Source organism: Camellia sinensis, chromosome 10 (genome assembly GCF_055761805.1).
Source record: "Camellia sinensis isolate YWXY chromosome 10, ASM5576180v1, whole genome shotgun sequence".
NCBI classification, from domain to species: domain Eukaryota; kingdom Viridiplantae; phylum Streptophyta; class Magnoliopsida; order Ericales; family Theaceae; genus Camellia; species Camellia sinensis.
This window is the reverse complement of record NC_138970.1, coordinates 73641001-73668952: the sequence shown is the minus strand read 5'-3', so window position 1 is coordinate 73668952 and position 27952 is coordinate 73641001. Positions and strand designations below refer to the sequence as shown.

The 27952-nt window shown below is 38.9% G+C and overlaps 1 long non-coding RNA gene and 1 pseudogene across 1 annotated transcript; one reads left to right on the top strand and one right to left on the bottom strand.

The window, feature by feature from the left end:
- Positions 1-602: 602 nt before the first annotated feature.
- LOC145801165 (glucomannan 4-beta-mannosyltransferase 1-like) lies at positions 603-6983 on the top strand (annotated as a pseudogene).
- Positions 3236-27952, bottom strand: LOC114268542 (uncharacterized). The gene is made up of 4 exons (XR_014342188.1): positions 27850-27952; positions 27696-27749; positions 3592-3684; positions 3236-3511 (listed from the first exon to the last, which is right to left on the bottom strand). It is a non-coding gene; the product is annotated as an uncharacterized LOC114268542 (long non-coding RNA).

The following is a 27952-nucleotide window of genomic DNA, read 5'->3' as shown; positions in this document are numbered from 1 at the left end:
CTTTGAGACAAAAAGGAAAATGAAAGAATTAACGAAGAAAAATAGAACATCTGGGCATTTTATCATCGCATTGAGTTCCAAATATCATATAACTTAAAAGAAGTATAAGAAAACAACTTGACTCAAGTTAGCTTATGCTTACACAAATTATTTATCTTTTTTAAAATTAGTGTGAAAAAAGACAAGCTAATTTTCCTTGTGAGAACAGATAAATAAGTAAATAATAGAGATGGGGATTCTAATAATGACCTTAATCTCAGTCATTACACTTTGCAGTTTTCAATTGTAATGTCGGCGGGAAAGGCCAGAATTCCAGCTAGCAAGTTGATATGTTGCGGCAGCTTTACTTGCATGTAGACCATGTGTGACGTCTCTCACTATCAAAGCCTTTATATTTTAGCAGTTCCGAATCTTCCAAAATTCTTCCACCTAAGCCCCAAACCGTGTCTTCATCTTCACCTTGAATTTTCCAATTTCTATTTAAAGCAAAACTCACATCCCAAAAGATGCTGTGACCACTTGTACATTTCCTGCATCAACTCGTTGCCCTCATCTCAAGTGCTATGTTCTGTTACCTCTTTTTGGCTCTGAATTGGGTTCTTTCTCTCTTTTATAGCCTAAGGTTGTGACCATGAGAAATTTAGTTCTCCATGAGCACAAGGTAAAAGTGACAAATGATGTTACAGGTGGTCTCAGTTATGTTTGGCAGTGTATACGAGTTCCAATGATTGTGCCGCCCCTCCTATCTGTTGCAATTTACTCATGCGCAGGCATGTCTATTATGCTTTTTGTTGAACGTTTATACATGGCCATTGTAATTTTATGTGTAAAGTTGTTGGGGAAGAAAAGATACACCAAGTATAATATAGCGTTTCTGGTTCAAACCCGTCTCATTTTGTGTTTTTGACTCGGATTTCGTAACCTTGTATGGTTGTTTGTGTCTTTTCCTTCTTGTTTTTCTTAAATTTGGTTATTGGATTATAATTGTGTGTTTGGAACAGGTAGGTTGCTTGTTTTTCCAAACTTTTGTTGTCCAGATTTTTGCTCCTCCACTCGAGCGGGCTCTGCAATTTTTGCTCCTCTGTTCAAGAAGCCATTCTTGCGCTCGAGCAGGCTTTGAAAACTCTCAGTATTTTTGCAGACTTGCAAATCCTGGAAGGGTGTATTCTACACTCGAGCGGCATTTCCTACGCTCGAGAACGCCGCTACAGCGAGTGGACGCTCGAGCGTCCAATCTTGAGCTCGAACGATGTCCTTCGTCTGCAAAACTTCTGAAAATGTGCATCCTGCGCTCGAATGCCACTTCTTACGCTCGAACGGAACAATGTGTCTGACGCTCGAGCGTTACCTTTCACGCTCGAGCAAACTGCATATATAACAGATCGCGAAAATGACATTTTTCATCACTTTTTCATTCCTCTCTCTAAAACTTTCCAAAAACCTAGATCTTGAGTTTCTCCCTCTAAAACTCATCTTCTCTCTACTATTTCACCTAGATCCATTGGGATCTTCACCCTAGTGCCTTTGAGGAAAAGGTAAAGCATTTCAAGATCTTCAATTTGATCCGAACAAAATTGGGTTTGAGCATTTTGGAGTTTTATCCTTGCCTTGCTCATCTTTTCTCTTTGAGGTAAGGATTTTCTATACTTTCACATGGTCTTTAACTTAGCTATTTGGTGATTGTGTAATAATGGTGGGCTTTGGGTATATTATGAACAAACCTAGGATTGGGGTTGTAAAATCAAAAGAGGGGTTTCTAAGTGTATGTTGTGGAAATGGTTATGAGGTTAAATATAAGATGGTATGGTTACAATATAGTTGAGTTTGGCCTTGGGTTTATATCTGGGAAAAAGGGGGTTAGCCCTAAAATAATTCAAATATTTATTTTGTATAAATAAATGAAATTGGTGTTGTAAATATGAAATTGGACGAATATTGAAATAGATGGTGGAGTTTGATACGTAATACCTCTCATCTTTCGAAATTTTGAATAAATTATCTGTCTTGAAATTGAATATCTATTTAGAAATAATTGTATTGGGCTATTGGTGGAGGATAACTATGATTGTTGTAGAAATTGCATGAGGATTAGGTAAATTAAAACTAATTTATTGTTGGTTGTCATTGAATATGACTATATTTTAAATATATTGTATATGTATGATGTTTGGGAGAGAAAAGATGATGTACTCCATGTTTGGGAGGACATAAGGGATGGACTCCATTGAAATTAAATTGGCCGGAGTGTCCTGGGTGAAAGTCCCAAAACCGCCCGTATAAATGGGTGCTGATCCCACGGACGAAATTTCCATAAAATGACAGATTGAAGTGTTTGTGTAATAATTGTGTTACTTGGAAAACCACTGAGTTGTAGTCCCAGTTGGATTGTTGAAAGATAATGAAATTGGCTCATGAATTGAAATGAATCGAAGGAAAATGGATTAAGATATGAACTTGGTACTTTATGATTATATAAAAATGTGAATGTTTTGTCATAGGCATGGTATATGCACATTGTACTTATATCTTTGTTAAATCTCATATATTGTGTTAGATTATTCCTACTGGGTTTTGGCTCACCCTATTTGGGAAAAACCACTCTCAGGTGTTGGTAATATGCCTCCGCCTAGGCAATAGTTTGGAGGGACATTTGGGAGCAAGAGCTTCTTTTGTTGTATTCTTTTGTATAACCAAGGGCTTTAACTATATTGAGCTAGGCTCACTTTTGTTGTAACCAAGCAATGACATAAAAAGATGTAAGCCTATAGGGCATCTGATTACCTGTTAAATTTTCAGTTCTCTTATCATGGTAACACATACTGTAGATTCAGGATGAACAGTTGGTGAATGTCTATCGCATATGATATCTTCTGTATACGAACTTTGATGAATGAAAGCATATCATTTCTATTATCTTTCCGCTTATGAGTTATATTTATTGTATAATTTTGGGGGCGTGACATATAACTTGGAAATTCTGAAAGAAGACCTAGAGCACAATAAAAGCTATCCCATGATGTTAATTCAAATACCTATGTACAATGAAAAGGACGTATATATACTGAACTTTACTATCCACTATTTTTATGTTATAGCCTGAATTGTATGTGCACTTAATTCACATTTGGCCATACATTTAAGCGCATGAACTATCAGAAGTTACTATCCGGAAACACTGCTGGCATCTCACTTTCATACACATAGTATGTAACAGACAAATCCATTAATGATTTAATTTTAAATGGTAAATAGGATTTTCTAGCATTCAACAACCAACAATCAATAAATTCTTTCTTACAGCATGCGTGCATATAGTCACTGTTTAATACAGACTAAGTAATTCGTAAAAGAAGGAAAACTATCAATTAACATGTGCAATTATTAATAATTACCTTATATTAAACCTTACTGTGTGTGTGTGCACTAAAAGTAGTTTTCTAATTACATCCAAAACAAAGATTTTCCAAATTATAGTGTATGTATGCATCCATATAGGCAGAATATCAAGTAACTGTACAAAAAGAAAAGGCCGTGCATAAGACTCCCGCTGTACAATAGGATTTGACAGAGCTAGCAGTTAGTCAGACTTACCCCTGCCATTTTGTGGAGAGGCTGATTCCGGTGGGTTGAACCAGCGCCATGGCGCTAACTGGATGAGAACTTGTCACCACGCCAGGTCATGACCTGTTATCAAGTAACCATATAAGAAGCGTAAAAATTATCCTTGTCCAAAGCAGAATTTAGTAGAAAATGACACAAGGATGTTTGTTTGTTGAACTTCTAGCAACATATGAGGTAGTAGAGAAACAAGAATGATCTTAAAAATTTATTTCAACCTAATCAATACTGCTGAAAAAATCTGCAACCACATAGTTGGGTACACTTTTACTGCCATACATTTGAATTCATATACTGTAATGATCATTTTACTATCATTAACTTTTAGATAACCAAATTTTTGTATCAACCTCTCTAGTTTAGCAAGATAGTATATATATACCCCTATGGCATGAAATAAAACTATTCTAGATTTGAGAAACTAAAATGTTCAAACATTAGTAAAAAATCATAATGCGAGTGGTTATTAGTGATATTTAAGTACATGTTGCATAATCGTGAACGTTAATCGTGAACCACAACTCAGCAGGTAATGGCAGTGAAGACTATCAAATTATATAGGTGCTATCTAACCTTTGGTTCCACATACATATTTATATACATGTAATAGACGTAAATGCAAACGGAACACAAAATGCCTAGGTCACGCGTCATGATGCAACCATCTACAAGCTTCATCCAGGCAACAGACAAAAGCTATAGAAATATAAATTGACAAAGAATTTCATAAGATGCCATCACTATTGTCCGTTTCTTATAACAAACAAATATAGGGCGAGGATAGCCTGATTTGGCTAATTGTAAACTGTGTTTTTTGTTTGTATTACATGGTTGTGATAACATTTTTGTTGACACTCATCACAAACTCAAGTGATGACAAACTACATAAAGGAGAAAATAATTCACACTTTTTTCTTATAATCCAAATGCAACATTGAGTTATACTGTCCAGAAACCCTCTCCCATACCCATAAGCTCCTCCCAACAAATACTAAAGCCAGGATTCAGTCCATTTCTCTAGTATGGACTTTACTAGCTAAACTACCTAGCACCTTCAAATAACCCCTAGTTCTTCTTCTCCTCTAGGTTTACAAACCTTCCATTGGAGCTGCATGCGGCCTTTCATGGCCAACAGATCATTTCATTGTTCAAGTCCTTGATGACTCCACCAATGAAGTCATAAGGGTATCTCTTTTCACTCAATAGAACCTCTAATCAAGTTTCTTACAAATGTGAATTTGCATTGACCATATGTGCATGTACATGCAGGCTTTGGTGGAGTTGGAGTGCAGGAAATGTGTAGAAAAGGGAGTAAATGTCAAGTATGAAACAAGGAGTAATAGGAATGGACACAAAGCTGGCGCTCTTCGTGATGGTCTACAAAAACAATATGTGAAAAATTGTGAATTTGTAGCAGTCTTTAACGCAGACTTCCAACCTGATGATGATTTTCTTTGGAAGACAATTCCTTATCTTCTTGAGAACCCTGAGTTAGGATTGGTTCAGGCCAGATGGAAATTTGGTAAGGCAAATAACAGTGCCATGTCCCACTGTATGAGCACCTACTAGGTTATCCTTGACATTCTTATATTTGTTGGTCACCCAAAATAATGACAAATGGCACAGATAAGAGCTGTGTGGTGTTGTGAATCAAATGGCTACTAGTATCTGATTAAGTCAACATTTTGGTGTGTGCTCAGTTGTATTGGTGATTTGCTTATCTTCAAGCTAACCCAATATTACTTTTAATCTATGCAGTGAATGTGGATGAATGTCTGATGACTCGTCTCCAAGAGATGTCACTAGACTATCACTTCAGTGTCAAGCAAGAAGTCGGCTCCTCGACATGTTCATTTTTTGGGTTCAATGGTAAACTGACTTAGAAATTTACTCTAACGTAAAATATTTCTTTCTGGTAGCTAGCCAATACAAATTGAAATAACTTTTCATAACTACAATTGTAGGAACTGCTGGTGTTTGGTGGATCCAAGAAGTAAATGATGCCGGTGGATGGAAAGATCGAACAACAGTGAAAGATATGGATCTTGCAGTCAGGGCTAGCCTTAAAGGTTGGAAATTTGTCTTCGTGGGGGACTTAGCAGTGAGTTGATGGTGCAACTATCAAATTTTCACTTCCTAGTTATGTCTTCATGTTTTTTGCAGTAAACCAAGCAACCAAAAATCTCTCTATAGGTCAAAAACGAACATCCAAGCACCTTCAAGGCCTATTGATATCAGCAGCATCGCTGGTCATGTGGGCCAGCTAACTTATTCAGGAAAATGACAAAGGAAATCATCCTCTGTGAAGTGAGAATACTAAACTCTTTTGCTTTAATATCAAGAGTAGTGACACATTTTCTATTAAAACATACTAAACTAATGTAGCATCCTACTTATGCAGAGGGTGTCAATCTGGAAGAAATGTCATGTTATCTATGCATTCTTCTTTGTGAGAAAGATCGTTGCACACTGGGTCACTTTCTTCTTTTACTGCGTAATCAAGCCAGCAAGTGTCTTAGTTCCTGTCCATCTTCCAAACCAATAGCCATATACATTCCAGGATCCATTACCATTCTGAATGCTCTCTGCACTCCCAGGTAAAATCCTCACAGAGCAGTATAGAAATCTGTTCTCAAATTCCCATATATTTTTTAGAACAACTGACAACAATGAATTATAGGATATTTCTTGCTCATTTGGATGCGGATCTTTGCATCTTCTTGTCTTCTGGATCCTGTTTAAGAATGTGATGTCTCTACATCGATCAAAGGCAGCAATTATAGGACTTTTAGAAGCCAACAGAGTTCATGACTGGGTTGTAACTGAGAAGCTAAGGAACACAACAAAGCAAAAGTGCAATTACAAAGGATCAAAGAAACCACGATCAAGAATAGGAGAAAGGTAATTACTTTTTGAACACATATAAAACATTATCTTTCACTTGAGGATTCATTTAGGCAGCAAAAATTGGGCATTGAAATAACAGACATGGCATTCTATTCCTGATCATAACATTAACTTCTTGTTGAATTTTCTAATGCATAATTCTGATACTGTAAATTTAAAACAGGACCCATATCTTGGAGTTGATAATGGGCATGTTTATGCTGCACTGTGCAATCTATGACTTGTCTTCAGAAAAGATCGTTTCTTCATATATCTGTTGCTGCAAGCAGGGGCTTTCTACATAATAGGATTTGGGTATGTTGGGGCATTTGTCTCCAACTAAAAGTTTACATCCCAAAATAAAGTCGTCAAGAGGATAGTAGCAGTGTGCTGTAAAGTAATATTAATAGATTTGAGTGTGCCACAGAAAACTAGTGACTGATGAGGTTAAGTGTACCAAGTATAGTCCTTGCACATTAGTTATTACAGAAGTTCTTAGGGAATCAGCAACATACTATACAACATATTATATCATAATTGCACCTCTAGTCCAAATAAGGTCCAGAGTAAGTGTCACGAGGGTTGTTCTTTCAAGCTAACTTTCCTATATGTAGCTGTTCTACAGTAGATGAGTAATATTAATCCCAAATCCCAATATGTTGGTGAACTTAAAAGGATTATCTGAAATCATCTGAAGTGTTTGGTATGAATGATAAACGTGGAGGAATGTTCCAAAACCAATGGATGCAAATCCGGGGGAACCACTATCCTTAATTGACTTGCAAGGGATCCAAAATAATTGTAGCAGCCCCACTACCAATTGGGTTATCTACCATGGGAAAGAAAAGCTCGCTCCAAGGGAACTCCAGAATTTTTCCTACTTCTAACCTCCAGTGGTTCAAAAACCATGAGTGCATCAAACAATGCTTATAAGATGGGAAGCCTACATAGTACAAAGCTGACAATTATCTGACACAGATTGATGTTAAGAGAGCAAGTCTTGGATAGTCTCTGACAAGTTAATCCAAGAAAATTGTTCTACAAACTTGTACTACAATGATGGCAACAAATAATTCAACTCCCCCCCCCCCCCAAAACAAACCTTATTCCAACTATTAGTCAACTAAAAAATAAATGCCATTTTCCCCTATGTGGGACCGCACATTTTTTTATGATAAAGTTTTTCCTCAACCTAAACATTTCACTTTAATTCTTCCATTGCCTAGAAGTGTCTTCAACTTGGAAAAGTTGCTCCCACAAACTAATGCAATCAGCGCATTTAATGCATAAAAGCTATGAAACATAGACACGGGTAAGACATGACACAGACAAAGTAAATTCCAAAAAAGTAAGACACAAACGAGGTTTAGACATGTCACAAATAATTATATTTTGATATTATATTTGTAAGATTCTTGAAAGTTTTTTTGTATCTTGTATATTCAATGCGTGAATGATTACAATCAGACCTTAGATTATATAGCCCTAAATCCTAAACCAAAAGGGAGAATACAATTATGCCTCTAATAGGACTCTAACACAACCATATCAAGGGAGAAGATGACCCACAACTCACACAGAGACTGAAGAGGAAAACAATTTCTAGGGTTCTGGTGGTGGCTCTGATACCATGTAAGATTCCTGAAAGCTTTTATGTATCTTGTATATTCAATGTGTGAATGATTACAATCAGACCTTAGATTATATAGTCCTAAATCCTAAACCAAAAGGGAGAATACAATTATGCCTCTAATAGGACTCTAACACAACTATATCTCTAATAGGACTCTAATTTGTACAACCACAATCATGCTTAATTTGGAAAATAATAGAAAATACACAATATATTCTCACAATATTATCTAGGAATAAATATTGTTATATAAGTGCAAAACATATACAAAATTAAATAATTGCTTTATACTAAATAAATCTTGTATCTTATTTTCTTACATGAATTTTTAAACTATTGGACCATAGTAGTTAAAATTAGACAAACTGTAGAAAACATCTATACAATATTTCCTTCATCCTCCTAAGCTAATGCATTTGCTTATCTTTTTCATTTTTTATTTAAATTTATGTGGAACTTCTATAGGATTATTCTTAATAATTACACATTTTTTAAGGGCATAAGATATTTACGTCAAATTCTCACGCTTTGAAAATCATGTGTTTTAGCAAATGTCCAAGAAGTGTTAGTCTCGTGTTTATTTTTTAGTGATAGACAATGGCCAAGAAGTGACATATACGTTATAAAATGAATGTCGGACACGTTACAAAAAGAGGTCAAGCACGTGTCCAAAATTATGATTTTTATTTTTAATTATGTATAGACAAAAAAGAGTATCGGACATGTCTCGAATGAGTGTTGGTGTTTGACACAGACACAAACACAAACACATAACCTTCTCAAAAGTATACGTGCTTCTTAGCATAAAAGTGAATTGAATCTATCATCACTTCGTCACACACTGATGCTCTGCCTGGAAATTACCATGAAATGAAGCACTAATCTCTATCTTTTGAGCATCTCTCATCTCGTCATTTAATCATCTCAACATTGCCAGTCTAGCAACATTAGAGAAATTTTGTTTCTCAACAAAAAAGCATTCCACATTGTGAAGTAGCACCAATTGAGATAATCATTTTGCCACTTTTGATTTAATTTTTTTATAGTAAATTAGTATTATTAACAAGAAATGGCAGAAGGGATGCAACCGCTGTACATAGGCTGTATACAAAGAAAGCTGTAATTAGAACCCATCTACAATACCAAACTCTCCCATGAAATCAATAAGAGCAAAAGAGGATTCAACAAATTTCCCTGAAAGCCAAAAATAAAATGAATGCATCAAAGTTGATTTCAGTGTATATGTTGGCACTTCAACATACTCAAAAGTTAGACATTTTTGCTTCCTCCAAACTCACCACATCACACACATGGGAGCTACCACTCTACTTTGACCAGCTATAATACTTAGCCCCATTGCCAAACCACCACCCTACGATGATAATACAGAAGTAATAATTCTAAAGAACTTCTCTGAACTCCCAGGGTGAAAAAACCTCCAATTCAAAAGTCTTATTTCTTTCGACAATCGAACCATTTCTTTCCTCAAACATGAATTAACCATTCAAATTTCAATGAATCTAAAACACTTTTGAAACTCATATTCAATCGTTAAAAGTGTTTTGAACCCTTCCGAGTTGAATTTGAACCCTAAAATGACCGAATTTTCACTCCAAAATGGCTTAGAATCGACCTAAACTGAACTGGCGAGCCCAGCCCCATAGGGTCAATCGACCATCCATGTTCCTCCCATAGGGCTAGATGGCCATGGAGGAAAGGCCAACCGGTCATCCTAGGAAAAGTCCCAGATTCAATGTGTACTTGATGAGCATGAAACTAAGTAAGTTTTTCTTAATCACACATCAAATTTTACCAGAAAACAAACCGCAAGAGGTTGGCCTGGTGGCAAGGTTTTGAGTCTTGGGGGTGTGCTCCCTCCAAGGTTCAGAGATCGAAACCTCCCAATTCATGTGGGCCATCGGACTAGAGAAAAATCATTGAATTAACAGTGGTGCACTTGCGGGAAACTCCTTGCCAAGGGCTTGTACTGCCTTGGAGATTAATCGGGTTCTGATCCAAACACCCCAGTGCCAATCAAAAAACAACAAAATTTACTAGAAAACATCCCCAAAAACCTCTTACAAATACCCCAGGCCTCTGAACTAGAAGGGACACCCTAAGGCCTCGTTTGGGAACAGGCTAATTTAGTAACTTTTTGGCTATTTGGCTAAAAAAGTAGGTAAAAAAACTTGTATGTTTGGGATGATTTTTTGACTAATTACGAAAAGATGTGCAAAAAGTAGAGAGAAAAGAGAATCTTTGACTTTTTGGTATGGGTTGTTGGCTTTTTGGCTAATTTAGTAACTTTTTGGCTAATTGGCTAAAATAGCCTCTTGCCAAACGAGGCCTAAGAATGCATCCAAAGTTCACTTAACGCATCCAAGAGTTAGGCTGCAAATTTTGTGCTACTTTTTGGCTTGGTGTATTCCTAGTTCAAAAGTTTCTTTCATGTCTTGGTGGTTTCACATGGAAACAAGTTCATGGAGTTCCAAAGAGTTCGTGGGTTTGAATTCAAGGGCTTCCGTGACTTGGAAGCAATTCTCTCTTCTTTGAGGTTAGACCTTTTCCTTTAAATTTTTCAGTTTTCTTAATTCTTAGGTCTTAGTTTTGCTAGTTGCATTAACTTTAGTTTTTCATAATTAGATATTACATCATATTTATTCTTTAGTTTTTATGTTCTCTTCTTCCTCATTCTCATTCTAGGGTTTAAATATTTCATTACATCCATTATGCTAGAACTCATGTTATAGGTTTATTATTTTGTGTTTTTTTTTTAATCGATGTTAGATTAGGAGCCTTGTTGCTGTTGGCTACATATTTTGTGCTAGCCAGTGACAATTCGACGCGTGGCAAAGTAAGGGTAATATGGGGAGACCAGTCAGGTCTTCGATCCTGATCATACACGTGGCAGTTAATATTGGTTGTTATAAGATCTGAGTAGCAGCGAATCAACAAAGAGATGTAAGGTGACGTGGCTTCAACGGTTGCTCACATTCAAATTCAAATGTAGGAGGGAAGCCTAACTGCAAGTGAAGGCGTAGTGGAACTACTTATAAGGTAGCATGATCAACGATCACGGAGGAGCAGTTCGACGGTTTGAAGTGCAGTTCGATGGTTATCTTTGGAGAGTATAAATAGCAGGAAGGACTTCAGAGAAGGAGACAGGAAAAAAGATCTAAGAAAACCAGTCGTACTTTACATATTCCAGTTTTATTTCCTGTTCTTTACATTTCTGTACTTTAAGTTCCTGCACTGCACTTCATTTGTAGGAGTAGTTTTCGGGTATATTGCCGCTGTAAATCTCTACGAGGCTGAGATCATTGTAAGTTTTTCATACTAATGAAATGCTTCAATTTGTTTAACTGTTCTTATGCTTAAATTCTCTGAAGTCAAGCTACCAGTAAGCCACCAGTAAAAGTCCTCTTTATTGAGGCTAAAAGAACCATAACACAATCGTTTGAATAATTGGTTGGCAATTACAATTCTGTAAGGGCTGATTGATCCTTGCTGGCACGCTCATAATTACAAAAATAACCTTCGAAAGCCAAAAAGCCAACATATATTTTTGGCACGCCCAGTGGGACCTTTTAAAAAATGACTAGACGTAGGAGACAATGAGAAAATGAACATTTGGAAGAATGCGTGGAAGGAGAGATGGAGATATCCAATCCAGAGGATAATGTGATAACACATCCTGTGGAGACTCCTATCTTATCGGAACCCATGGTCGAACAGACCAATACTTCAGAGCAAATACCATTTGTTCGTAATAGTGGACGAGACCAAGGAATTGGACCATCCAGTGTCCCATCTACTCAGCCAGTCAATCCGTGGGGCAGCTTAGTAGATGCTATGGGACAGCAATTAATAAACACAATGGAAAGGTGGGCAGTATCCTTTTTGGATCGAATGAATAACCATCAACCAACAAATGTAAGACACATGGAAGAAGTAAATGTCCCTCAGCAAAGATTGGCTAGAGATAAACAGCCTATGCAAGCTAATGGACATTCTAATGGTCAAACCAGTAATCAGATTCATGAAAGATTACCACCTCAGTCTTGGTACGAACCCATTTCGAGGCCTGTAGCAGGCCAGAATGCCTCAATGTTCAACAGTGAAGCCATGCAAATTGGTGGATCTGGCCCAGTACAAGAAAATGGCGTAAGAATGGTTCCAAATCCCACATTCGAAGCCATACCTGGCACTCGGGGGTACAATAATCCCTTATTCGAATTTATACACGGGGGGTTGGAAGGTTTCCCTACAAATGGAAGGGACACAATACCTGTTCCAACACCTTTCGTGGGACCTTTCGCAGGACAGGCTCAAAGAGGTTACCTACACCCCCAACAGCCACTTGTACCACAGGGACAGCCAGTCCCAAATGTACCACCTTATGGACCAAGAGGACCACAAGCACAAGTTTGTCCACCAAATCCTGTGTTTGTTCCCCCAGTAGTGGTTCAGCAAGCACAAAATATGGTCCCTAGGGACCAAATTACTGAGATAGTTAGGGAGTTGTGTGGACCAATGGCTCGGGGGGTCCAAACTCCTGTGTATAGAAAACCATACCCAGAATGGGTCGATAGGGTACATGAATATCCAAGAGGTTTCAGGATACCAGATTTTGTCCTCTTTCATGGGAACGGAAACCAATCAACAGTAGAGCATATTTCTAGGTTTGCCGCTCAATGTGGTGAATTTACCAATCATGACTATATGAAGTTGAGACTATTCCCAAATTCTCTAACTGGGGGAGCATTTGTATGGTACATTAACCTTCCACCTGGCTCCATCCAGACTTGGCAGCAAATGGAAAAGGCATTTCATGCCCAATTCTTCCAATCAGAGCCAGAAGTTTCCATGGCAGACTTGGCAAGATTGAGTCAAAGGCCTGAAGAGAAGGCTACTCAGTTTATTTCCAGATTTAAGAGGGCTCGAAATAAATGTAGAGTAATCTTGCCAGAAACAGAATTCGTAAGATTGGCCCAAAATGGCTTAGAGTTCAGGCTTCGAAAGAAGTTTGATTCAACAGAGTTTAGAGATTTAGTGGAACTGACTTACAAAGTATCTAGATATGAAGCATTACTAGAAGAGGAACAAGATCGAAATAATGCATCATATAGGACATACTACAAAGATCCTAATTATGAGATTGATGCAGCAGAGATTGTGGGAAAAGAGCCTATGATCTGTGAAGCATTAATTCATAAAGATACGACAATTGACTAGCAATTTAAAAAGAAAGATCTCCACAGGAAATATTCTTTCGATTTAACTAAGGCAGATGACATTTTTGATCATTTGCTTGCGGCCAACTTCCTTAAGTTACCAAAAGGGGTTAAAATTCCATCTCTTGATGAACTTAAAGGAAAAGTATATTGTAAATGGCATAATTCTTGGTCTCACTCGACTAAAAACTGTGTTGTTTTTCGAGATAGGATCCAAGAACAAATTCGGAAAGGGAGTTTGAAGTTCCCAGCCAAAGCTGAAAAAGCCATGGGGATCGATAGCAATCCATTTCCAGAAATTGGAGAGGTGGCAGCCAATGTCATTATGTCAGACTTTCAGAACCTGTCTTTGAAAGAATTGGAAGAAGTCAATGTACAGATGTATGTGGCCAACCAGACAGCAATCAAAAAAGACATTAGAAATCCACCAGCTATTGGACGAGATTTCTTACATCAGAGGGAAGACTCTGATGAAAAAGCACTGGATGATGACTCCTTAGAGGCAGCCGTAATGCAAAGGATGTGTCCCAGGTGCAGACTGAGTTATAAGTGGTTGAAAGGTCTTCCAGTTGATGGGAAGCAATATTACAGGGATGTGCAGAGGCGTCCCAAACCAACCAATGCTTATAATAAAAGGCCGTATCCGGCTAATGTTAGGCGGCAGCCATTAGTGGTTGAGCCTGCAGTTGATAGAATGCATGCTAAAGGCAAGAGGCCCTTATATGAGACCAGGTCACCTAACTATTACAGAATGGAGAGTAGTCATTCTAAAAGAAGATTGGAGAAGAGTTCAGGTTTTAGGATCAAAGCCAGGAATTGGCCCCCTGGGCCAGCTTCACGAAGGACAGAAAATGATCACCATCATCGAGAGCCTGAATCAGGCTCAAAGCTTGGAGACAGGGCCAAACAATTGTCTTCACAGCCAGCCTCGAAGGTGACCTCGAAGGAAGAAAAAGGCAGTTCAACGTCTGGGTCAGTAAGTTCGTGGGTACCTGGAGTCCCAGATTGGTTTGTGATGCAAAACAAACCTAGGGAAATGCCTACCCAAAGGAATGTTGAAAATCAAAGTAGGATGGTTAAGCCTCCTTTGGTAGCCCCCAACAACTGGGTATTGCTGAAACACCCAAGAACGAAGGAACCAGATATGGTCCCCATTATTTCCAGATCACAAAGGAGGAAAATTCAGCGTAGATACACCCAATACCAGAAAGACCTGAAAGAACGTGGAGAGAGTTCTTCATTGATCCAGACTGGAGAAAAGAAGAATCGAAAGTCAGACCATAATCCAAAGCCAGTTCTACAAAATGAGGTGGATTGTAGCCGAGAACAGTTGGCCAAGGTTCATTCCGAACTAAAAGTCAGAGAGAAGGATAGCCTAGCAGGGTTGGAGAAAGCTCTGATGGAGAGTGGTAGCGAAACGGAAGAAGAAATTGGCATGAGCCAAAAGAAAGAAATGGTGGAAGAAGAAATGTTCGAAGCTTTCATGGCCGAGCAAACATTTTTGGTTGGAAAACCAGTCAAGGAAAATCATTCGAAGGAACCTGTTAGCAATGAAATACCAGAATGCAGCATGCAACATGTTTCTGAGGTAATTGACCAAGGTGACCAAGAGGGGAAACAGGTACAGCCAGCCATCCAGTTTGGCTCGTTTCCCCCAGTATCAGTGAACATGGTACACATACTACCGCAGGAATTCCAAGCTGGAGATGAGAATCAAGAGGGGCGAGAAGTTGATCCAATTCCAATCTCTAGTGAAGATTCACAAGCGAGTATGGTACAAGATAATTTCGGAATGGTTACCCCAATGGAAGCTGAATATGAGAGCGAAGAAGTGGTAAGTATTAACCTCTCGTATCCATTTGAATATCCCTCGAATTCCATGACGCAGGATGTTAAGCCTTTGTACATTAAGGCCTTCTTCGATGGGATACAGTTAAACCGAGTCTTGGTGGATAATGGGGCAGTGGTGAATTTACTACCGAAATCCTCCTTGAAGAAATTAGGAAAGAAGAATCCCAGGTTGATCCCAACCAGTACAACCATCGCCGGTTTTGCTGGAGACAAGCAGATGGCCCAGGGAATTCTACCCATCAACCTGAGTGTGGGAACCAAGGACTGCATGACGGCGTTTTTCGTCATCGACAGCAATGCAAAGTACAATGCTTTACTTGGTAGAGATTGGTTCCACACTAATAAATGTGTGTCTTCCTCTTTGCATCAGAAAATGATAATAGCTCTAGGCAATGGGGAGACGGAGGAAATTAATGCAGATCCTCAACCTTTCATAGCCTGTGCAGATTTCGCAGAAGCCAAGTTGTATATTGATGGCGTGGCACCGCTCAGTATACTGATGGAATTCGATGGCTCAGCCGAAGTACCGGCTGATGAGGAAGTAGCACACCTGAAGCACTTAGTCCAGGAGAGTGCTGAGGAAGAGCTAGTTGTTAAAGATGACAATGATGCCTGGTTATAGGCGGCAAGATGAAGCACCAGAAGCCAGGTCTTTGGCTTTAATTAAGTTTTCAATATTTGATATAAAGTCAATAGTCCAGAAAGTACGAGAGCAAGAGAAAGAAGTCATGACAATTGGCTACAAGCGGGAGCAGCAACAAGCCAAAGTTTTGACCCTTGATAAATACTGTGCATTGGACATAGAAACGAAAGTCCAAGAAATACAGGAAGAAGAAACCTTGTGGACAGACTTTGTCTATGATGAGGAGAATAAAGAGGAGGAATCAAAGAGCCTGGAAACAGAACACAGCAAGGAGACTTCTTCGAAGTCAGAAAGGATCAAAGAAGGAGTTCCAGTAAGTACTCAGATACAAGACCCCTTAGAAGAAATAAATTTAGGGGAAGATTTTGTACAACAACCCATTTATATAAGTGCTTGGTTGAATTCTCTTGATAGGGACCAGATGTTGGTTATTCTGAGAAGATATAAAGATTGTTTTACATGGTCATACAATGAACTACCAGGATTGGATAGGTCATTAGTGGAACATAGGCTTCCCATGAAGCCTAACTTCAAGCCATACGAACAAAAACCAAGAAGAATGGGTTCGGAAGTGATCCAGAAAGTTAAGGAAGAAATTCTTAGACTACTCAAGGCAGGCTTTATCAGGACAGCCAGGTATGTTGAGTGGCTATCTAATATTGTACCTGTAGTCAAGAAGAATGGCAAAATGAGGGTATGCATCGATTTTAGAAACCTAAACCTGGCAACTCCAAAAGATGAATATCCTATGCCTATAGTAGATTTGCTGGTGGATAGCTCTGCAAGACATCAAATTTTATCAATGATGGATGGGCACTCTGGTTATAACCAAATCTGCATTGCGGAGGAGGATGTTCACAAGACAGCATTTAGATGCCCTGGGAATATCGGGACCGTCGAATGGGTTAAAATGCCGTTTGGCCTAAAGAATGTCGGGGCCACATATCAGAGGGCTATGAACACTATCTTTCATGACCTTATTGGTGGGTATTTAGAATGTTATATTGATGACATTGTGGTTAAATCCCAATCCATGAAGGAACATCTATTTCACCTAGAGGCAGCCTTTGAAAGAATGAGAAAGTTCAAATTGAAGCTTAATCCTCTTAAGTGTGCTTTTGGCGTATCATCTGGAAACTTCTTGGGCTATGTAGTACACAAGAAAGGAATACAGATCGACCAGAATAAAGCCAAAGCCATCATTGAAGCCAGACCTCCATCAAGTAAGAAAGAATTACAAAAGTTCCTTGGACAGGTTAATTTTCTTCGAAGATTCATTTCTAACACTGCAGGGAAAACTAAAATTTTTTCTTCCTTATTAAGGCTGAAAGATGAAGAGGAATTTGTGTGGACAACGGAGCATCAAAGTGCTTTCGATGGAATCAAAGCCTACTTGGCCAACCCTCCAGTACTGATGCCACCAAATGGCGTTAAGCCTTTGAAGTTGTACATAGCTGCAGCAGAAGATTCATTGGGAGCTTTCTTAGCCCAAGACAATGAGGAAGGCAGGGAGCAAGCTGTTTATTACCTTAGTAGGTTTTTAAATTCTTGTGAATGTAAATATTCAGCTGTAGAAAAGCTTTACCTTGCGCTGTATTTTGCTGTAATGAAATTAAGATATTACATTTTGCCTACGACTATCTTGGTAATTGCAACCACAGATTTGGTTAAATATATGTTATCTAGACCTATGTTGAGGGGAAGAATTGGCAAATGGGTATTAGCCTTGTCAGAATTTCACTTAGAATATGTACCCCAGAGGGCAGTGAAATGACAAGTTTTAGCCAATTTTTTGGCAGACCATCCATCTCAAACAGAGAGTCAAGAGATAATGGAACTGAGTATGGCTAGTGTCGAGCCATGGCAAATGTGGTTCAATGGATCGAAAGCCAACGGCCTAACTGGAATTGGTATAGTGATCAAGTCACCGCAAGGAATAGAAACCACACATGGTTTCAGAGTGGATGAAACTGCTTGTTCTAATAATCAAGCTGAATATGAAGCTTTGATAGTGGGATTGGAAATTCTTATTGGATTACAAGTACATGCAGTTGACATATTTGGAGATTCCCAATTGGTCGTTAACTAAGTAAAAGGGATTTTCAAGTGTCAAAGTATAAGTATGCTGCCATATTATGTTGTCGCATTACATTTGCTCTCTCAATTTGAAATAGCAAATGTAACTTATATTCCGAGATTCTTGAATAATAGAGCTAATGATGTGGCTCAGAAAGCTTCGAATTTCAAGAGAAAGGATGATACCCAATGGGATGTAAGCCAAACAACATACTAAAAATCTATACCACCCTTAAATAAAAGGAGCATGGTCCTGGAAATCAATCATAATGATCTGCAGGAACAAGATTGGAGACATCCAATAATACAATACTTGGCTGGCCCATCCTCAAAAGCTAGCAGAAGAGTTAAATTGCAATCTGTGCAATACATCATATATAACAATGATCTCTACAAAAGAGGGGGAGATGGTCTATTGCTGGAATGTTTAGGGCAAAAAGAAGCATTAATAGCTATGGCTGAAGTCCACGAAGGCATCTGTGGTGCACATCAGCCTGGTGTAAAGATGAGATGGCTGCTTCGAAGACATTCCTATTATTGGCCAACTATCCTTAAAGACTGAATAGAATATGCAAAGGGCTGCCAGGCATGTCAAAAGCATGGTACTAGGCATGTGCCCATAACTAATCTACATGCAGTAGTAATGCCTTGGCCGTTCAGAGGATGGGCCATGGATATGATGGGGAAAATACACCCTCCCTCTTCGAAGCATCATTGTTTCATTTTGGTAGCTACTGATTATTTCACCAAATGGGTCGAAGCTAAGCCATACAAAGCTGTAGATCAGACGGAGGTTATTAGGTTCATTAAAGATTTGATCCATAGATTTGGCATCCCACAAACGATAACGGTTGATAATGGGACTGTTTTTTATGGGAAAATGGTAAAGTCTTTTGTGGCTGAGTTTGGAATTAGCCTTGTTAATTCCACCCCATATTACGCACAAGCCAATGGTCAAGCTGAGTCATCTAACAAGTCCTTAAAAAAGGGAATGCAAAAGGTTGTGGAAGATAATCCTAGAGATTGGCATAACTTATTGTTAGATGTATTGTGGGCTTATAGAACTTCCCCAAGGTCAAGCACAGGAGTCACTCCTTATGCCTTAGTTTATGGGAATGATGCAGTATTACCTGTGGAGATCAATGTTAAATCCTTAAGGGTAAGATGCCAAGACCAGTTAGATCCTGAGCAGTACTATCAGAGTATGTGCTTGGAGTTAAAAGACATAGATGAAGCTAGAATTTTGGCATTAAATAGCATTCTCTTTTAAAAGAAGAAAGCAGCCAAAAATTACAACAAGAAAGTCAAACACATTGGCTTTGATGAAGGTGATTTGGTGTGGAAGACAATACTTCCAATAGGAATTAAAAGCCATAGATTTGGCAAATGGTCACCTAGCTGGGAAGGACCATATCAAATTCATAGAGTTTTGCCTTTTGGAGCATACTATTTGAAAAATTTGAATGGTTATGTGCATCCCAAAAAGATTAATAGCAGATATTTAAAGCCTTATTTTTCAACTATTTAGGAAACACAAGGAATAAAATAAACACTGAGTACAAGAACATAAGACGATAAACAAGGAAATGTTTTTATAAAGAGTCAAGTACATCGTGCCACAAATTGGCCCAAAAATCATTACAATGTTTTAGTTGTTTTTGTACAACAGATTTCCTATTGGTAAATGACGAAAATAGTTGAATAGCTGCAGCCATGTCTCTCTTTTGATCGGTCAGCCCTTGATTGGTGATTTGCAATTTGATGTCAGTCCGGAGTAAGGCTTGATTCACTGCAGAAAGCTCCTCTTCGAGTTGAGCTTTCCTCTCCAGTAGTTGAGTTCGAAAGCTAGAGGCAGAGGAATGTTGTTCCTTAAGCTTCGATACTTTAGTATGCACTTGAGAAACAAAACTTTGGTCTCTAACCAAATTCTCATCCGCAGCCTTGGCAGCATGACAGATGCTGACATAGAAGTCGATAGTAGCTGCTGCATGGGATAGGTGATTTGAGACATCCATACCAGACTGCTCAGCAAGTTTGCAGCACTGAAGAAACCCATTTTTAATTATAGGTCTTTGTATAGCCTCGAAAGGAATCCTCGAAAAGGAAATTAACAGGTCCAGGCAGGTGTCTGAGTCTATCAAAGGTACAGAAGATTGGCTGCTGGAGGAAGAGAAGCTCTCAAAAATTTCCAGCAAAGAATCAGCCAAAACTAATGGCTCAGCCTCCTCATCGAATGTCGGAGAAGTAGAGGTGATGTCAAAAAGACTAGCTAATCTTGCTTCGAAGACATCAATCTCATCATTAGACATGAGGGGCGCAGAGAGAGTTGCCATGGGAGACACAGAAGACTGCATAGGGATAGGAGAAATGGGTGGAGCATCTTTAATGGTCTCCATGGTCCTAGCCACCAATGAATCAAGTGAAGGAGGGCTGGAGCTAGGTAAAGGTGATAAGTCACGAGTTGGAGAGCTGCCAGCACCCTCAATAGGGGAATCAATTGCCATCAGAGATAAGGTAGCAGTTGGAATCCCCTTGGAAGGAGAAAGAGGAGCAAGACTCGGCAAAGAAGTAAATTGAGGAAAGTCAAGAGTCAAGTAAGAAAGACGTGGAGTCAAACCAAGAGAAAGAAGTGCAGGAATGCTTGGCCTCAAGAAAAGTGCAGGAAATGTAGACCTTGAAAGTGGAAGTATGGTCTGAATAGTCCTTACATCCTGCATCTGATCAACCTCGAGTGAAACTGAGAAAGGTCTCATTAGAAAGATGAACTCAGAAGTTGCTGCTGCAAGAGGAAGAAATGTAAGGCAATGTTAAACCTCGATACCAAAGGCTGACAGAGGAAAAATCGCAGAAACATAAAAAATTACCTGCTCCAGAAGTGTCGGCAATGATGGGAGAACTACGAAGGGTGTCATATCTGGCAGTTTGTTGCCTTCTTGCAGTTTCCCTTTGTAGCATGTCAGCAGCGGCAGCTTCATCTCTCAGAAATTGTTGTTGCCGTCTCTTCTCAGCTCTCTCGAAGACAATCATGGCTTTAGAATGTTGTTGTTCTACTGTCCTGACGGCTGCTTCATGGATGGTATCTTCAACCAAGATAGGAGCGGAAGCAGACGTTTTTTTTCTCTTTTCCATTGCTTTGGCAATTGTCTCGGAATCAGAGTCTTCGACCATATCAGAAGGAGAGACAGTCACATTTCTTTTCCTTTTCCTCTGTATTGGCAGGGTCTGCTCCTTCTCAATTTCCTTCTCAACTTCTTCAAGCTGCAATCTGGATTCCGAAGAGATAAATTCATCTTCCATCTTTCTGGCAGTTGTCTCATCCCTAACCAAGTCAGATGAAAAGATGATCGCTTTTTTCTTTCTTTTCAAGGGTAACTCTTCCTCTTGATCTGCTTCTTCTTTTTCTTCTCCTTGAATATCAGATGTTTCCTACTCAAGCTCAAAGAGCCTCCTTTTCTTTTGTGATTGGCCACCTCCACAAAAGAAGAATTAAAGATAAGGCAAAATGCATTATAAAAAGACAAAAGGGGAAGGGACAAGGGTATATACCTTTCTTTGAAGCAGCCCGAGTAACTCTAGGAGAAATTGAAGTAGCAGGGGCAGATTGTGCTGTAGCATGTGCCACAGTGGAAGAAGTGACAATTTCAGCTCCTTTGGGCTTGGTCACATCTAACACTGTTAATAGGTTTAGAGGTGAAATGGCCAAGTAAATCTCCATGTTAGTCACCCACCAGTTTTGGTACCTTTTCAATACGGTACCTTGAGGAATGAAAGGGGTATACTCGAAATTGGCCAAGTCATCTATAAATTTAAAAGTTGCCTCTTCTAGCTTGGACTTTCAGACTTTCAGATCCCTTCTTGTAAGGCTGAGATTTGTGTTGCTACAGAGAGGTATTGGGACCCCTTGTGTGAGGCCAAATTGTCTAGCAAATTGAGCAGGACAGTAAGGTTCAGCAATGCATTTGTAGGCCTTCGGGTTCAAAGTCCCGATAAATAACTCTCTGGGAATCAGAATGGAAGCCCATATATCTTTATGAATAGGTGAAGTACAGGACTGGTCACTTAGGAAATTCCTCAACCAAGATGGACCAATGGAGGCTTCGAAGGGACGAAAACGGTAAGTAGGAAGGGAGGCTGGAAGCTGGTGAAAGAAAGAGAAGTAAAAAGCAAAGGTAGAAGGGTAAAGTGAAGCATTGGCCAACCTTATGCCATGAGTAGGAGGGTTTGGCTCTGAAAATTTAAGGCATTTGGATTGTAACTCAGTAAAATAGGCGAAAAACCAAAACTGAAGAATCCAGAATGGCCCTCCTTGATTAGCATCTAAGGGTTTCTCACAGAAAAGGGAGCAGACTCTATATACATGACCTAGAACATGTGGGGCTAAGGCCACCTTTTTCTGTAAAACAAAGGCTTTGGCAAGAGGGGCAAATTCAGGCATGATTCTCTAAGAAGAGGTGTAGAATAGAAATTTGCAAAGCCAATACAATAAAAAAGAAAAGAACTCCCGATCAGTCATAGGGCCTTCTCTTTTATTCTCAGCCCTAGCAAAATCACTATAAGATGAGTTAAGGGAAGGGAGAGAGAAAGGGACTGCTAAATCAGGATAATCCGGTCCGAATGGGGTACCAATGGGGGATAGTCCTAATACATGGCAAATATCAAGAACAGTAGGGGCCATCATCCCGCATCTAAATTGGAAAAAGTTAAAGACAGGATTCCAAAAACATAAGGCAGCAGGAATAAGGAAAGGGTCCTCTGAGATAGTTACCCTAGATAGTCTGAGAGCATCGAGAAGGCAGAGTTCTTGAAGGTCCAGGGTCCTAGCAGGAATAACCCGATCATACCATTCTTGCCACTCTGGTCTCACCGTGGGCCAGCATCGGTGGGGGCGATTTATCCTCCAGTTCCTCCAGTCAAGACCACCTTCGTAAAGGAGACATTGGTCTTCCAGACGGGGATACAGGGCTGGGAGCTCAGTAAGGATCTCTTTGAATATGGGCCCGAGCACGTAGTCTAGCTGCACATGGCAACGAGGGACAACGATGCGTCCATCAATAGCGCTTTTCTCCCCAGCTTTGTACTTTTCACATTCTGCATCGATAATCCTCTTCAGGGCCACAGATGGGCTCGTACGCTCTACGACTGATACTGAAGGAGAAGCCATTGACAGTATGCTTTTCTTGAAAGTGAAACCGAGAAAGGAAGTAGAGAGAAGCCGAAGATCGGTAGAAAGAGGGGTTTGTGCGTTAAAAGAGCAAGTGGTTTCAGAGCACGAAACAAAAGGTTTTGTTTTAAAAGCCCTCGTGTCTGAAAATATATTACGTGAGCTGTTAAGTATTAGAAGCGCGAATACAAAAAGCTTCCTTCAATATTAATACTTTTGGAGGGAAAAACAAAGCCCAGATGTTGAGGCTAGCTTCGAAGTAAGATATTTGGCTTCGAAGCCAAGTCAAACGGCTTCGAAACAGAGAAGCCGGCTTCGAAGCAGGTTGCCATACCCAAAATATAAAAATACTCGAGTGTTTATTTCACTTAAAAGAGTTTAAAGACCTGTTTTTAGGTTTTTAACAAAGGTAATGTCCTTCGAGGCAAAACTTGAGATTCTTTAAGGATGGGATTTGGTGTTTGAAACATCAAAAGCAATAATGACAATGATTAGATGTTGACTATGGTCAAAACAGACTTTAAGTATAAGATTGCTAGATTCGAAGCACTGCTTCTAATTGAAAATCAGCCAAAACTGTCAACTTTATTCCACAAATTGGAAAGGTTTATAATTGGCTCATTTAGTGTTTCATTTAAAACAATTAAGTCCAGATTCAAAGGATGAAATTGTTCAAAGTTCAAAGCTCTGAATTGACTTTTAAAACACAAGTGAAAGCAGGGTCAAACAATGACAAATGAAGAAGAATTTTGTTTATATTAAAACCAAAGTGATTACATCAGATGACCCTATCTCGGTATGAACTCGAGCTCATAAAAATAAGGAATGGAATAAATAACAAGATCATGAAATTTAGTCCAACAATGATCAATAAACTTTTGTTCTTTCCTTATTCTATCTTCCAAATTTTCTAGCATTGGCTGCATAAGTTGATGTGCTCTCACTTCATAGTAGAGCTCTTCAGCCTTTATTTCGAAAACCACCTCTCTTAATCCTTGTTCCAATTCGTCAATGTCTATGTCATCCCAATACGCAGAATCTTTATTCTTGAAATCACCGAATTCTTCAATGAAGTTCTCTGCTTCGTACTGAGCATGAATTCGAAGAGACGAAAGTTGGTCTAAAGATTGTGTAGTAGCCACAGAATTTCGATGCCAGTAAAGGAGCAATGGAAGTTGGTCCAGAAACATATGAAGTTCTGCCTGAGCAAGGGGATTAAGGACATGGCCCCTAGTCAGAATATCACAAGCCCATCGAAGGTTCTTGAGAGGGACTTCGTCCTCAAGAACATTAAAAGGCAAGTGAGAGAAAGCTGCAAGCAGAAGTTGAGCTTGTTTCCACTCAACTGGAGTAGGAGAAGGTAGAGGTTTATAAGGCGGGAAGACATTTTCCATGGATAGGGCAAGCTTCAGTCTCTCTGTCCAGGAAAGAATTGGTGGGGGAGAAGGTATGAATACTTCAATTTCGGGAGACGAAGAAGAAGGTGTGGACGCTTCTATTTTCGGAGATGACACGGGAGCAGAAGGAACAAAGGCATTAATATAATCAAGCCAGTCAGAAGAACAAATCTTCGCCTTCTAGGCTAAGAATGATGGGTAATACCCTTGTGCTTCTTCTGGGCGGGGGGCAGCGTGCACTATCTTTGTAGGCATGGAGGATGTATACCATGCTACAAAAAGATTCTCCTCCAGACTACGCCGATTGTCAATGGCACATAGGGATAGACAACTGAACTTCGAGCATAGGAAGGAAACTCTAAAGGGTCAGTGAACTCAACAAAATGGTGGTTGATTCGCTCCTTCAAATCACAGGTCTCAGGTATTGACCAGCTTGTCCAGTCAGAACCCCCAGAAGAGGAAGAAGTTGCAGCTTTATCCCATACAGAGATTTGTGAAGAAGAGTTTCTCAAATCCATATTTGCAACTTTCCGAATCAAAGGTTTCAGAGCAGTTTGTTCGAACTGTAAGAGTAGGTCAGAGGAAGAACTTCTTATGTCTATATTTGTAGCTTTCTGAATCAAAGGATTAAGAGCAATGTGTTCGTAATCCAAAGGTTGGTAATTTGCAAAGGCATCCATGACCTGAATATAGAAAAGTGGGTAAAGGTGGCTAATAAATGCATGGTTTCGATGAGGAACAACATCGATATATGACTCTTCATGTGCTTGATCGCTGGAGGAAAGAATTAATTTGGCCATGAAATGTATCAGTCTGTTCGAATGCTAAGACAATGAAAATACTTAAAGGATCAAAACGAGAGTATTAATACAAACGGTGAGTGACAGTTGCATTTCTGGGAAGATGCAAAACCCATGCACGTTCTAAGACGTGGGAAAAAGGACCCTGATCTACTAATATCACCAAGTCTTGGGCATATTGGTGCGAGGGGTAATGTTGGCTACATATTTTGTGCTAGCCAGTGACAATTCGACGCGTGGCAAAGTAAGGGTAATATGGGGAGACCAGTCAGGTCTTCGATCCTGATCATACACGTGGCAGTTAATATTGGTTGTTATAAGATCTGAGTAGCAGCGAATCAACAAAGAGATGTAAGGTGACGTAGCTTCAACGGTTGCTCACATTCAAATTCAAATGTAGGAGGGAAGCCTAACTGCAAGTGAAGGCGTAGTGGAACTACTTATAAGGTAGCATGATCAACGATCACGGAGGAGCAGTTCGACGGTTTGAAGTGCAGTTCGATGGTTATCTTTGGAGAGTATAAATAGCAGGAAGGACTTCAGAGAAGGAGATGAAAAAAAGATCTAAGAAAACCAGTCTTACTTTACATATTCCAGTTTTATTTCCTGTTCTTTACATTTCTGTACTTTAAGTTCCTGCACTGCACTTCATTTGTAGGAGTAGTTTTCGGGTATATTACCGCTGTAAATCTCTACGAGGCTGAGATCATTGTAAGTTTTTCATACTAATGAAATGCTTCAATTTATTTAACTGTACTTATGCTTAAATTCTCTGAAGTCAAGCTACCAGTAAGCCACCAGTAAAAGTCCTCTTTATTGAGGCTAAAAGAACCATAACACAATCGTTTGAATAATTGGTTGGCAATTACAATTCTGTAAGGACTGATTGATCCTTACTGGCACGCTCATAATTACAAAAATAACCTTCGAAAGCCAAAAAGCCAACAGTTGCGATCCCATCACCATTGATGGGGTTATGGAATAGGTTTTCTTCTTCTCATTAAAACCCTTATATTGTGATTTTATCATATTTTTTATATGGTCTCATGATATAAGGTTCATGATCATTCAAATGTTACACGTTTGACATGGTTATTTTGATGCTTGTTTCAATCTACTATGACCAAGGTCTTTTTTTTCTTATTTGTCCCATATTTTAGTGGTTTCACACATTTCTTATCATGCCATGTTTTATTGAACTACAATTATTAGAGTTCATACTTCTATACAATATTGACATATTAGGCGTAACAAAGTTGTCAGTGTCATATTTGGTGTAGTTTATACTAAGATTGCATAAATGTTTCTTTTTTATCCCTAACCTTGTTTCTTGAGTTTTTGTGAGTTGTGACAGAATTTGAGAAGGAGACTTCTCTATGCTTGGTTTCTAGATATTGTCACCACTATTGATGTACACCCCTAGTTACAGCCATGAGATCCTCTACCTCCAAAATTTGTTGCGTCTCCTAAATAGCACAAACATAAACACACGACGCAACAAAATGAAGGACACGATACATCTGAAATACATTAAAATTTTATATTTTCATAAATTTATTATGTACTACATATATGAATAGTTTATCCAAAGGTATTGGGGGGAAGGGAAAACAAAACAAAAAAAGTAACATAACACTAATTCAAAAAACTTATAGAAAAAACCATATATTCCATAACTTTAACATGAAAATATCATTCTTGCAACAATCGCAATGCAATATAAATAATACAAAACAATTTATAGAACATTGAAATACATATAATATATTCATCTTATAAATGTTCCAAAACATATTTAGAGTTTTAAGTTGTATTCCAAAAAATAAAGAACGTTATTACTATGAAAAAAGTCATCACATAGGTTGCAATTTAGTCCAAAACCTCTGCCTATGTTTGAACTATATGACATAAAGTGTTCCAGCCTTAAACCGCAAGGAGTAAAATGAATTTTGCCTAAAATTTTACGTTCCGTCCCTATATTCGAACTATATGCCGGACACACCTTTTAGGAGAGTCCACAGAGTGTTGTGTCCTACACGACAAGCCTTGTCCATATAAGTTTATGTGCCCGTCCCTATATCTCGAAGGCACGATCATGCGGCTAGGAGTGAGGGGCAAAGGATCCCTAGCCCCAGTTAGGACTTAGCTTGTAGGGCATTTTAGCCCCCACTGAAAATCAACAATTGAGGAGGTTTCAGCTCCCCCTCAAATTAAACAGCCCGTCCCCAAAATTTGATCTTAACCCTAATTTTTCATGCTGGAAACAAATCAATGAGCCTATTTTTTTTTTTTTTTTTTGGCATAAAAAAAAAAAGTACTACTTCTTCATAAGAACAAAAGAGGAATCCATTTCCTTGAAGTTTTGTAGTCTTAAAACAATTAAAAGGAAAACAAACCTGGAAAATCAAACTCTTCAACCAAAAAAAGAAAAAACCATCAAATTGCGAAACCTGAAATGGCCAAACAGCCAACAAACCACAAAACCAGTTAATTTTCCTAATTCACATTCACAATATATATATACATACAAAAACATAAATACATACGTACAGAACATTTATATGATAGTTTGGCACACATTTGATTCGGCTGCAAAGAAAGTGCACATCAACGAGCAGTGAGGAAAGAAGACCTGGGTGCAATTTTTCCTCAC